Genomic DNA, 12,476 nt, shown 5'->3' on the forward strand with positions numbered 1-12,476 from the left:
GGGTGCAAAATTGCCCCAGATTGAGCACCACTAAGATAGATTTTAAGATGTTGAGAAGGTTTAAAAAAATATTATGAGAAATGAGAGTGCAAGAGAGCCCATATATGAGAGAGAAAGTGTGACAATAGATGTACTGAATTAAGTACTGTGTAATGACAATTAGAAACATTTGAGGGCCCTGCTAATCTATAAGACAGTGAATTTGTAGTGAACCAAGGCATCAGTATATGTGATTACATTACTTTCTCTGGTAGTGCACAACAACATGGATAAAAAGTGAAGAATGCAACTAATGCACTGATCCAGGCTTGGGATTTTTGCCAGCTAAATGCCAGTGAAGCAAAAGAATGAGAGAACAAGACATTAAAAAGTTTCATCAGGCTTTTGCTAGATGTGAGTTACAAGGAGAGGTAGAGAGAGGCATGGCCTAAAATACAAGTTCCCAAACTTTGCTGCCTTTTAGAATATGTGGGGAGCTATGTAAAATCCCAGTGCTCAGGTCACACCCTATACTAATGAAATCAGAATTTCTGGGCATGGTGTCAGGCATCAGTTTTAAAGATTTCTAGATGATTCCAAAGTGCAGAAAAGTTTGGAAACTCCTTGGCTATTTGCATGAATCTCTACACCTGTGTTTCTCAAAGTGCAATCCCACAACCAACAGCATAGGCATCACAAGGGAATCTGTTAAAAATGCAAATTCTCAGGCCCCAGCATTATTTTAACGAGACCTCTAGGTGATTAATGCACACTCAATTTTGAGAACCATTACTCTAAAAAACAAAGAGAATATTTTGGTGATGTATTAAAGAAATTGTTTTGAGGTAGTTCATCCCCTTTTTTGTCCTCATAGTATGTGGGAAGTGGAAAAGTAAATATCCTTGGGACTCTGAGGATAACATCAGTGTAACCATGATACATATTATAAAGAATAACTGGAGGGACAAAGGAGGTGTTGGTACCATCCCCTTTGGTGCCACATACCGTGGGCAGGACATTCTTTTACTTTTTTTTTTTTTTTTTTCTTTGTGGTACGTGGGCCTCTCACTGCTGTGGCCTCTCCCGTTGTGGAGCACAGGCTCCGGACGTGCAGGCTCAGTGGCCGTGGCTCACGGGCCCAGCCGCTCCACGGCATGTGGGATCTTCCCGGACGGGGGCACGAACCCGTGTCCCCTGCATCAGCAGGCGGACTCTCAACCACTACGCCACCAGGGAAGCCCCAGGACATTCTTTTAGAATGTACATCAGACACACACATTTTGTTTTCTGTTCCCACATCAAAGATGAGTGCATTGGCCTTCCATATGAGAGGAAATGTAAGTAGGAAATGTTTAGCACATTCTTTGTATCAACTCACAGAGTTCCTGCTCGTTGTTCAGGCTTGTGAACAAATCCTGTAGGATACTCTCAGTCTGCCCCAGAGAGGATTGTACAAACTGGTGCCTCACTTCTCATGCTTCAGAATGCTAGTGTCTGAGCTATTTGCAGCCTTAAGTATTTCCTGCTCGAAATTTGGGCTGGGGTGTGTGTGTGTAGTGAGGGAGTGAAGGTTTACCTTCTTAGAGAATCCTAGGGCTAATTTGCATAAGATGTGATACAGTCAAGTTGTTTTTCTTGCCTTTAATTATTTCCTTATTTGCCTGGGTTGGAATCCTTCTACCTAGCTTTAGCAATATCCTTCCTCATTTTCCTATAAGGGAAAAATTACTTTCACAGTCTTTTTACCTGCAATTACCTAAAGCCTCCAAGAAATGACTTTTAGTAGGCAGCAGCAGAATATTTGAATACAAGTAAACACAGGAGTTTATCAAATAACATTCACAGCATAGACCAGTTTTCATCTGAGAAGAAAAATAACATCTAGTGTAATGCCTGAGTTCAACACTCATTTGATGAGAGATTTACTTGCATGTACATATGAGCAGGGGGAGAAGTACATTACATAAACTGAATTAATGAACCAAAAAAAAGAGAATAATGGTCTACTCATCCAAACATAAAAATTAAACAGTAAAGAAGGTATTTCCTTACATTTTTTTTCTTTGTCCATTGTATTTAGATTATGGCTGCAATGTTACCTTTACAACATTAAATGTTTTTTTGTTTTACTTGCTAAAACCTACTATTTTTTTCTTAACATCTTTATTGGAGTATAATTGCTTTACAATGGTGGTTAGTTTCTGCTGTATAACAAAGTGAATCAGCTATACATATACATATATCCCCATATCTCCTCCTTCTTGCGTCTCCCTCCCACCCGCCCTATCCCACCCCTCTAGGTGGTCACAAAGCACCGAGCTGATCTCCCTGTGCTATGCGGCTGCTTCCCACTAGCTATCTATTTTAATTTCGTAGTGTATATATAAGTCCATACCACTCTCTCACTTCATCCCAGCTTACCATTCCCCCTCCCTATGTCCTCAAGTCCATTCTCTACGTCTGGGACTTTATTTCTGTCCTGCCCCTAGGTACTTCAGAACCATTTTTTTTTCTTTTTTTAGATTCTATATATATGTGTTAGCATACGGTATTTATTTTTCTCTTTCTGACTTACTTCACTCTGTATGACAGTCTCTAGGTCCATCAACCTAACTACAAATAACTCAATTTCATTTCTTTTTATGGCTGAGTAATATTCCATTGTATATATGTGCCACATTTTCTTTATCTATTCATCTGTCGATGGACATTTAAGTTGCTTCCATGTCCTGACTATTGTAAATAGAGCTGCAGTGAACATTGTAGTACGACTCTTTTTGAATTATGGTTTTCTCAGAGTATATGCCCAGTAGTGGGATTGCTAGGTCGTACGGTATTTCTATTTTTAGTTTTTCAAGGAACTTCTATGCTGCTCTCTATAGTGGCTACATCAACTTACATTTCCACAAAAAGTGTAAGAGGGTTCCCTTTTCTCCACACCTTCTCTAGCATTTATGGTTTGTAGATTTCTTGATGATGGCCATTCTGACTGGTGTGAGGTGATACATCACTGTAGTTTTGATTTGCATTTCTCTAATGATTAGTGATGTTGAGCATTCTTTCATGTGTTTGTTGGCAATCTGTATATCTTCGTTGGAGAAATATCTATTTAGGTCTTCTGCCCAATTTGGATTGGATTTGATTTTTTGATATTGAGCTGCATGAGCTACTTGTAAATTTTGGAGATTAATCCTTTGTCAGTTGCTTCATTTGCAAATATTTTCTCCCATTCTGAGGGTTGTCTTTCCATCTTGTTTATGGTTTCCTTTGCTGTGCAAAAGCTTTTAAGTTTCATTAGGTCCCATTTGTTCATTTTTGTTTCTATTTCCATTTCTCTAGGAGGTGGGTCAAAAAGAATCTTGCTGCGATTTATGTCATAGAGTGTTCTGCCTATGTTTTCCTCTAAGAGTTTTATAGTGTCTGGCCTTACATTTAGGTCTTTAATCCATTTTGAGTTTATTTTTGTGTATGGTGTTAGGGAGTGTTCTAATTTCATTCTTTTACATGTAACTTGTCCAGTTTTCCCAGCACCACTTATTGACTGTCTTTTCTCCATTATATATCTTTGCTTCCTTTGCCATAGATTAGTTGACTATAGGTGCGTGGGTTTATCTCTGGGCTTTCTATCCTATTCCATTGATCTATATTTCTGTTTTTGTGCCAGTACCATACTGTCTTGATTATGGAAACTTTGTAGTATAGTCTGAAATCCAGGAGCCTGATTGTTCCAGCTCCATTTTACTTTCTCAAGATTGCTTTGACTATTTGGGGGCTTCTGTGTTTCCATACAAATTGTGAAATATTTAGTTCTAGTTCTGTGAATAATGCCATTGGTAGTTTGATAGGGATTGCATTGAATCTGTAGATTGCTTTGGGTAGTATAGTCATTTTCACAGTGTTGATTCTTCCAATCCAAGAACATGGTATATCTCTCCATCTGTTTGTATCATCTTTAATTTTCTTCATCAGTGTCTTATAGTTTTCTGCATAAAGGTCTTTTGTCTCCATCAGCAGGTTTATTCCTAGGTATTGTATTCTTTTTGTTGCAGTGGTAAATGGGAGTGTTTCCTTAATTTCTCTTTCATATTTTTCATCATTAGTGTATAGGAATGTGAGAGATTTCTGTGCATTAATTTTGTATCCTGCTACTTTACCAAATTCGTTGATTAGCTGTAGTAGTTTTCTGGTAGCATCTTTAGGATTCTCTGTATATAGTATCATGTCATTTGCAAACAGTGACAGCTTTACTTCTTCTTTTCCAATTTGGATTCATTTTCTTTCTTTTTCTTCTCTAATTGCTGTGACTAAAACTTCCAAAACTATGTTGAAGAAGAGTGGTGAGAGTGGACAACCTTGTCTTTGTCCTGATCTTAGAGGAAAGGGGTTCAGTTTTTCACCATTGAGAACAATGTTGGTTGTGGTTTTGTCATGTATGGCCTTTATTATGTTGACATAAGTTCCCTCTATGACTACTTTCTGCATAGTTTTTATCATAAATGGGTGTTGAATTTTGTTGAAAGCTTTTTCTGCATGTATTGAGATGATCATATAGTTTTTATCCTTCAATTTGTTAATATGGTGTATGACATTGATTGATTTGCATATATTGAAGAATGCTTGCGTTCCTGGATAAACCCCACTTGATCGTGGTGTATGATCCTTTTAATGTGCTGTTGGATTCTGTTTGCTAGTATCTTGTTGAGGATTTTTGCATCTATGTTCATCAGTGATATTGGCCTGTAGTTTTCTTTCTTTGTAACATCTTTGACTGGTTTTAGTATCAGGGTGGTGGTGGCCTTGTAGAACGAGTTTGGGTGTGTTCCTCCCTCTGCTATATTTTGGAAGAGTTTGAGAACGATAGGTGTTAGCTCTTCTCTAAATGTTTCATAGAATTTGACTGTGAAGCCATCTGGTCCTCGGCTTTTGTTTGTTGGAAGGTTGTTAATCACAGTTTCAATTTCACTGCTTGTAATGGGTCTGTTTATATTTTCTATTTCTTCCTGGTTCAATCTCGGAAGGTTGTGCTTTTCTAAAAACATGTTCATTTCTTCAAGGTTGTCCATTTTATTAGCATATAGTTGCTTGTAGTAATCTCTCATGATCCTTTGTATTTCTGCAGTGTCAGTTGTTACTTCTCCTTTTTCATTTCTAATTCTATTGATTTGAGTCTTCTCCCTTTTTTTCTTGATGAGTCTGGCTAATGGTTTATCAATTTTGTTTATCTTCTTAAAGAACTAGCTTTTAGATTTATTGATCTTTGCTATCGTTTCCTTCATTTGTTTTTCATTTATTTCTGATCTGATCTTTATCATTTCTTTCCTTCTGCTAACTTTGGGGGTTTTTTGTTCTTCTTTCTCTGATTGTTTTAGATGTAAGATTAGGTTATTTATTTGAGATGTTTCTTGTTTCTTGAGGTAGGATTTTATTGCTATAAACTTCCCTCTTAGAACTGCTTTTGCCGCATCCCATAGGTTTTGGGTCATCGTGTTTTCATTGTCATTTGTTTCTAGGTATTTTTTAATTTCCTCTTTGATTTCTTCAGTGAACTCTTGGTTATTAAGTAGTGTATTGTTTAGCCTGCATGTGTTTGTATTTTTTACAGATTTTTTCCTGTAATTTGTATCTAGTCTCATAGCATTGTGGTCGTAAAAGATACTTGATATGATTTCAAGTTTCTTAAATTTACCAAGGCTTGATTTGTGGCCCAAGATATGATCTATTCTGGAGAATGTTCCATGAGCACTTGAGAAGAAAGTGTTTTCTGTTGTTTTTGAATGGAATGTCCTACAAATATCAATTAAATCCATCTTGTTTAATATATCACTTAAAGCTTATGTTTCCTTATTCATTTTCATTTTGGATGGTCTGTCCACTGGTGAAAGTGGGGTGCTAAAGTTCCCTAGTATGATTGTGTTACTATTGATTTCCCCTTTTATGGCTGTTAGCATTTGCCTTATGTATTGAGGGGCTCCTATGTTGGGTGCATATGTATTTGCAATTGCTATATCTTTTTCTTGAATTGATTCCTTGATCATTATGTAGTGTCCTACTTTGTCTCTTGTAATAGTCTTTATTTTAAAGTCTATTTTATCTGGTTTGAGAATTGCTACTCCAGCTTTCTTTTGATTTCCATTTGCATGGAATATCTTTTTCCATCCCCTCATTATCATTCTGTATCTGTCCCAAGGTTTGAAGTGGGTGTCCTGTAGACAGCATATATCTGAGTCTTGTTTTTGGATCCATTCAGGCAGTCTAGGTCTTTTGTTGGGAGCATTTAATCCATTTACATTTAAGATAATTATTGATATATATGTTACTATTACCATTTTCTTAACAGTTTTCATTTTGTTATTGTAGGTCTTTTCCTCCTCTTGTGTCTGCTGCCTAGAGAAGTTCCTTTAGCATTTGTTGTAAACTTGGTTTAGTGGTGCTGAATTCTCTTAGCTTTTGCTTTCCTGTAAAGGTTTAAATTCTCTGTCGAATCTGAATGAGATCGTTGCTGGGTAGAGTAATCTTGGTTGTAGGTTTTTCCCTTTCATCACTTTAAATATGTCTTGCCACTCCCTTCTGGCTTGCAGAGTTTATGCTGAAAGATCAGCTGTTAACCTTATGGGGATTCCCTTGTATGTTATTTGTTGTTTTTCCCTTGCTGCTTTTAATATTTTTTCTTTGTATTTAATTTTTTATAGTTTGATTAATATGTATCTTAGCCTGTTTCTCCTTGGATTTATCCTGTATGGGACTCTTTGCACTTCCTGGAATTGACTGACTATTTCTTTTCTCATATTAGGGTAGTTTTCAAGTATAATCTTTTCAAATATTTTCTCTGTCTCTTTCTTTTTCTCTTCTTCTGGAACCCCTATAATTCGAATGTTGGCGTGTTTAATGTTGTCCCAGAAGTCTGTGAGAGTGTTTTCAATTCTTTTCATTCTTTTTTCTGCTCTGCAGTAGTTATTTCCATTATTTTACCTTCCAGGTCACTTATCCATTCTTCTCCCTCAGTCATTCTGCTATTGATTCCTTCTAGAAAAATTTAATTTCATTTATCGTGTTGTTCATCATTGTTTGTTTCATCTTTAGTTCTTCTAGGTCCTTGTTAAATGTTTTTGCATTTTGTCCATTCTATTTCCAAAGTTTTGGATCATCTTTACTATCATTATTCTGAATTCTTTTTCAGGTAGACTGCCTATTTCCTCTTCATTTGTTAGGTCTGGTGGGTTTTTATCTTGCTCCTTTATCTGCTCTGTGATTTTCTGTCTTCTCATTTTGCTTATCTTACTGTGTTTGGGGTTTCCTTTTTGCAGGCTGCAGGTTTGTAGTTCCCGTTGTTTTTGATGTCTGTCTCCAGTGGCTAAGGTTGGTTCAGTGGGTTGTGTAGGCTTCCTGGTGAAAGGGACTAGTGCCTGTGTTCTGGTGGATGAGGCTGGATCTTGTCTTTCTGGTGGACAGGACCATGTCTGGTGGTGTGTTTTGGTTTTTTTGTGACCTTATTATGATTTTTGGCAACCTCTCTGCTAATGGGTGGTGTTGTATTCCTGTCTTGCTAGCTGTTTGGCATAGGGTGTCCAGCACTGTAGCTTGCCGGTTGTTGAGTGGAGCTGGGTCTTAGTGTTGAGATGGAGAGCTCTGGGAGAACTTTCGCCATTTGATATTTCATGCAGCTGGGAGGTATCTGGTGGTCCAATATCCTGAACTAGGCTCTACCACCTCAGAGACACAGGCCTGACACCTGGCTGGAGCACCAAGACCCTGTCAGCCACACAGCTCAGAAGAAAAAAGAAAGAAAGGAAAAAATAAAATAAAAAGAAATAAAGTCATTAAAATAAAAAAATATTAAAATTTAAAAAATTAACAAGTAATAAAAAAAAGAAAACAGAAAGAAAGAGAGAGCAACCAAACCAAAAAACAAATCCCCCAATGATAACAAGCACTAAAATCTATACTAAAAACCAAAAACAATAAAAACAGCCAGACAGAACCCTAGGGCAAAAGCAAAGCTATACTGACAAAATCACACAAAGAACCATACACATACACACTCACCGAAAGAGAAAAAGGGATAAAATATATATATATATATATATATATATATCTTTTGGGAAGTCTGAGGTCTTCTGCCAGCATTCAGTAGGTGTTCTGTAGGAGTTGTGCCACATGTAGATGTATTTCTGATGTATTTGTGGGCAGGAAAGTGTTCTCCACATCTTACTCCTCCGCCATCTTGAGGTCTCCTTTTTTTCTTTCTCTTCCCAGTATTTTTCTTCTGCTGATCATGCAAGTCTTATTGATGTAGCTTTTGCCTTGGCAAGGTGAGTTTTGGAATGTGATTCAATTGTTTAAAATACTGTGGATGTTGTCATAAATCTGTGTTGGTTAGAGTCAGGTCCAGATCACTCTGAAACTAACTGGGCTCCTGGCACCGGAATCCACAACACTAAATGTTAATTTTCAGAGATGGTGTCATTTTTTATTGACTTTGATTCATTACCTAAGTGCAAATCATATGCGTATAAATTCCTGACACACTGTAGAGTAGCATCTCATGACAGGATACTTTTCCAGCATTCTGAACTATCCAGAACACAAATAATAACTTGGAAGGATGCAAAAAGGGTGTCTGAAACAACTAAACAAGATGTCTCAAAGTATCTGTCTAGAGCGGTGGTTCTCAATGTTTTCAGCTTAATTCAAAAAATAGTTGCAGACCTCCTAGGAATAGTTTGTTATGTATTAAGCATTTGGCACCCAAGGAAATCCATAGTGCTTACTAGGGAACTGGGAAGTTTTCTACAAATTTAATTCATTTTATCCTGACAAAAGTCCTATGAGGTCGGTACTTACTATTGTTAAACTCATTTTACATAAGAGGACACTCAGACTTAGAGAGATTGTGCAACTTAACCAAGTCCACGCAGCTGGAAAATACAGAGCTGGTATTTAAACCCAGGAAATCTGGCTCCAGAGTCTGTGTGTTTAACCACACTGCTATACTATGCTTCCGTCCAATAATAAAACAGACTATGAATTCGTTAGCAGGTTTAAATCAACTTTTAAATATACACATCTGAAAAGTAATAACATGTGTATAGTAAGCTGTCTTGCATGTAGTTTTGTCAGCAGATAGGGTACGGGATCCTTGGAGAAAGAGAAGCAGACATGGCTTTCTTGATATAAGAGAAGCCATTTTTGGCCTAAGCCATTTTGTGATCCAAGCCTGGCCACAATGCTTGTCCTTAAATAGGTCTCGGTAATTAATGATCTTAAAGGAAAAAAGGAATGCAGAAACAAAAGACTGTTATCAGGCTAGAGAAGTAACAATAGCAAAGATAATAAATCAGTTGTAAAGACTCCCTGATACAATGGTAAGGATTAGCCTGAAGCACAATATTGAGCTGTTTTGCAGAATCCAAATCCCCTTGAGTGCTCAACCACCAGATCAGCCTGAACTTAGGGAATGATGATGTAGACCTTTTCTGACCCTCCTGCCTTCAGTCAACTAAAGCATGGACTCTGTCACCCTTTGCCCCAGTTCTCTGCTGAATTTTCCTTTGCTCAGGCCCCCTCATGAATATGCATGTGCCCTTAGCTTAAAAATTCCCCAATTTTGCTGTTCAAGGAGACACTGCTGTGGGAAAGATAACCAGTGTTCTCCTTATTTGCTGTGAGTAATACACCCTTCCTTCTCCTGCTCTTTGGCTTGGTTGTGGCTTCTGATCACCAAGAGGCAAACCCAGTTTTCCAGTAATAGTTTCATGGACCTAACTCTTCTGCCTCCCCCATCACTGACTGGAACCCACTGCACTAAAGCTCAGAGACATTACCTTCAGGAGAATTTCTTAAACCTAATGCAGCAGTTATGTACTTCACCCTTAGACACAATTCTAATGAGCCCATTCTAATGGATCTGGTTTTCAACTCCACAGGAGATTAGAAGCAGAACATTTTAGTGAGCAAAAACCTTGGATTTTGAAATCAGAATGCTTTGGTTTAATCTCTGGCACTGCCAACTGGGATACCTTACTCAGGTTACCTTACTTATCTAAATCTGATTTCTCACATATGAAAGGTTTAGAATATTTATCCCATGTGTGATGAGGATTAAATGAGACAATGCATGCAAAGCACATGGGTACATGGTAAGCCCCCAATAATGGCAGCTGATAATGGTCCTGCAGGTGGTAGCAACAGTAGTAGTAATTATGGGGTCTATGAAAATATTAAAGATGCTCATTAATAGCCTGGCAGCCTGACAGTCAAATGTCAAGATCAATGACATATATGTATCTTTTTAGCTTGGGTATATTCTTCAGAAACTCATACAGCTTTTGAAATATTCATAAATGTTTTTTAGTGTACCATTTTATAAAATGGTAAACAGGAGTTTTAAAGAGGTTTTTGAATCAGTTTTTGATAAATCATGTAGAAAATAGAAAAGAAATTTCTCTCACTGCTCTCAAGCACAGGAAGAAGCATATTTTTCTCACATCCCATAATTGCCAGAATGACTGTTTCATCCACTGTCTGCAGTTTCTTCACATTATTCCCTCAGGTGGTATGTCATATAATTTCTTTTGCAGTCTCCCAACATGAATTTTGGAAAGCCAATCAACGCCACATATAAAAGACAGAGGATCATATCAGATCAGTTTGCAGGCTGAAAATGAAATAACTAGTAACATTTATTACCAATCAAAAATGTATTTGCACAAAAGATATACTTACAGGAATTATTCAATTAAGTTAAGAATGGAATCACTGCCAATCAGACACATCAATCACTTTTTCAATGGTATAATTCCTTTAAAAATTCCCTCATCTTCATGATTATGTAAAAAATATGCTTTACAGAAAGCAATCTTTATTAATGAGCCATAAATATAGTCTCTTCACTGCCTGCTGCAGCATTTGGTAAAAGAACCTGGTGAAGAAAGATTCAAATTCATGAATAGGCCCTTTAAAACCCTCATTATATGTGTTTTGTGATTAAATCTTGATTATTTCACCATTTATGAGAGATGCATCAGCACAACTATAAGTTGCCTTTGTATCTTACTTCCTTTTCCAATCCCTGACATGATTGTTAAAAGAGAAATATGCTTAGTGAGCTTAACATGGAGAGTCAAACAGTCCCATACATTAGTATAATCTGATTTTATTTTAAAAATTGTTAAATAGGAGGGTAAAGGACAGAATTTTGCAGCTAAAGCCAGGTGCTTATCACAATGAAAATGATTGTCTTCAATTCTGAGAAGTGCTTGCCTTCATTTGGGATCAATAATTTTGTTGCTAGTGAGGAAATGATAAACCCTTTCCTCCCTGGGGCAAGTGGGAAAGGGTATTCCTCAGGTTTGAAAGAAGAAAAGTCTCTTTACTCTTGAATTCTTTCTTTGTACTGTGGAAGGCATGAAGCATAATCCTTAAGCACAAACACAAGAATTCCCTTGAATGTCATGTCAAGACTAAATTTCTATTAGGCCAGTTGATGACCCCCTAAAGGTATAAAGTTAAGAATGTCAGTGAAGCAGTAGGATCCTATTGGAAAGACTGTTGAGCTGAATCAACTGATTTGGGTTCTTGTCATACTCACCATTTACTTGCTGTTTGGTGTAAGCAATTTCAGAGGTATGAAGAGTATCTCAGTAGCATGGGCATTATTGTGGTTCACATAGATAGTATGGTCAGAAGAGATCATGGAACTGGCAGTTTAGACAGGCTTCGAAAAGAAAAAAGAATTTGAGCTGAATCTGTAGGATAGGTGTACTTCAAAGTCATAAATATGGGACTTTATATTCAGTGAGAATATTTTGGAATGAAAGGCCCATGATAAAGGAAAGGTTTAGAGAAAGAGGTAAAAAAAATCAGCAAATAATTATAGTTATAGTTATATAGCAAAGAATTATACTTATTCCCTCAGTTATTTGTCCCTGTTTGCATTAGCTATTGAGTAAAATTCATTATTTAAGGTAATGCTTTTTGGCAACCCTGAACAAAATAAACATTAGCCTTTGACCCCAGAAGTCATTCGTTTTTTTTAAGTCATTCTTAAAGACTAGGCTCAAAAGACTCCATAGCTCTTTACCTGCTCAGCTGTGGTTCCATTCTCTCTGAAGGACATAAAAAGTAATAAAGTCATAGAAGATCTCATTTACATCAGCTTCAATCTCACAGAGATCACTAAGAATGGAATTTCTTTGGAAGTATCTAGGTTTAGGAACAGGTGAAAATGTGCTGTATAGAGTGAGGTAAAACAAATAGCTGAAGATTAAGGCTACAGATAGTAAGAGGTTGTTGAAGGCCCAATATACTCTAGCATTCACTGTATGGTGAAGCCTTAAAGTAGGGACTCAGAAAATGTTGGCTACCAGCAAATGTGATTGGCTTGTTCATCAGTCTATGTGTGTAAATTGTGTAAATTGATTGCAAATTGCATATGTGTAAATTGATTTGTTCTTGAATACATTGTGGTGTTTTTCAATTAACCATAGTAATCACCTTTT

The sequence above is a fragment of the Leucopleurus acutus genome (assembly GCF_964270905.1).
Source record: "Leucopleurus acutus genome assembly, chromosome: 8".
Lineage (NCBI taxonomy): Eukaryota > Metazoa > Chordata > Mammalia > Artiodactyla > Delphinidae > Leucopleurus > Leucopleurus acutus.